General features: G+C 45.5%; 1 pseudogene; it reads right to left on the bottom strand.

Moving 5' to 3' along the window:
- Positions 1-956: 956 nt before the first annotated feature.
- LOC144538450 (transcription factor 21 pseudogene) lies at positions 957-1,391 on the bottom strand (annotated as a pseudogene).
- Positions 1,392-1,725: the final 334 nt, after the last annotated feature.

Genomic DNA, 1,725 nt, shown 5'->3' with positions numbered 1-1,725 from the left:
CGAATTGAATGCAGCTATAATAGCTACAATGAGAGCAAGTACTACTTTTCAAGAGTGTGATGTGATGTGTGATGTTAATGCATTATGTCTAAAAACATTTGCAGGTCTACAGTCCCAATATCCAGAACGAAAATGCACTATAATGTTCCTATAATATCCCTATAGGGGCTTAAAGTCCTGCCCGACTCAATGGAGAGTTTATAGTGATCTTGTCGAACTTAATGGTATTTTGTCTGCTATGGTATCACTATAATATTCCCATATTATTCCAAAAGGCTATAGTTTCTAGTTTATATGATCACTATAGCCTAATTCTTTTTCGTAAGGGATTGTGCATTTGTGTATTGAAGCAGCTGTTTTTTTTAGAAATTATTATTAGAGAGAAATGAGGTAGTTAATGCTGTAGGTCTGTGCATTAATCGTAGAATAATTTGTCAGGTCGATAGGCTACGTAATGCATGCTTTTAGCCAGTAAGATTTTTATTTTTTTTTAGGTGAAAAACAGTTTGCATGAAAAGGAATTCCTCCTCTTTCCCTCTGCATGCACCTGCTTCACAAGGCCAGTCACCCTCATTATTCACCTTGGTGCTGTTGCCAAGCTTATGAGGCCTATTAGAGGTCTGCAGCCCCGGTTCAAATCAAACAACTCTTAAGATAAGTCTTATCCAGTGATGTAGTGGGAAATAAAACAAGGTGAGTAAACTGTTTCCTCCAATGTGGTGAACATTATAAGGCAAAGAGTCACCATTAGGCTATTAACAAAAGTCAATTAGGCCTATATTTTCATAAAATGCATTGTTTTTTCTTTATAAGACCCTATTTTCATATAGCCTAACACACATAAGTTTGATGATGCATAGGCTACCATAAATTTGCCTCATACAGATTTAGTCAACTGTGCCAAGGTGGGTAAACTTTCAGCTGGGTTTTGCCTCCGCTGCATCCCTCGGTCTTACCAGGTTAACGGGGTGGATATATCCATTTTCGTATTTGTCGTTGGCCAGTATCTGCCGGAGGTGCGCTATGTAGCTGGAGGCCAGGCGCAGTGTGTCCAGTTTGGAGAGCTTGGTGTCCGGGGGGACCCAGGGCAAGGTGGTCTTCAACCGGGAGAAGGCTTTGGACAGCACGCGCATCCTGGCTCTCTCCCGGGCGTTGGCCGCGTTCCTCTGCACCTGCTTGCCCTCCTGCTGTGCAACACCCTTTGGTGCCGTTTTCCGGGACGCGGTCTTCCTTTTCTTGCCCGGCGCGCCTCTCCGGTCGTCGTTTGCATTAGTGCCTTCGCAGTTGGAGCTCTCCTCGGTGCTCTCGTTGGAGTCTTTACCGACGGAGCCAAACTTCAGGATGCCGTCCAGGAGCTCGTCGTCGACATCGCTGAGAGACCCGGTGGACATGGTGGACTCTCTCCGACTGAAGCGCTTTCAAAACATGGGAGCAGGAAGCTCAGACGGGACAGGAATGGAGAGGGTGGACCGATGCGCCTCGGCGACGTGTTCATGAACGGATAACTGGACGTGCGCACCAGCAAGGAACTGGCTTTTTATCTCCATGACTGGAAGAGGCGTTACCTCCAGCTGGGAGGAGACCAAGTGCTGGTGATCTAACTTAGTGGTTCCCAAAGTGGAGTCCAGAACCCCGAGGGGTCCATGATGGGTCACCATCAGTTTAATTCCACTGTAATTTAACTCAGTAGAAAATATTTCAGCAAGAGAATGAATATGAATCAAT

The sequence above is a fragment of the Centroberyx gerrardi genome, unplaced genomic scaffold (genome assembly GCF_048128805.1).
Source record: "Centroberyx gerrardi isolate f3 unplaced genomic scaffold, fCenGer3.hap1.cur.20231027 Scaffold_189, whole genome shotgun sequence".
Classification (NCBI taxonomy): domain Eukaryota; kingdom Metazoa; phylum Chordata; class Actinopteri; order Beryciformes; family Berycidae; genus Centroberyx; species Centroberyx gerrardi.
This window is presented reverse-complemented; position numbering and strand designations above follow the sequence as displayed.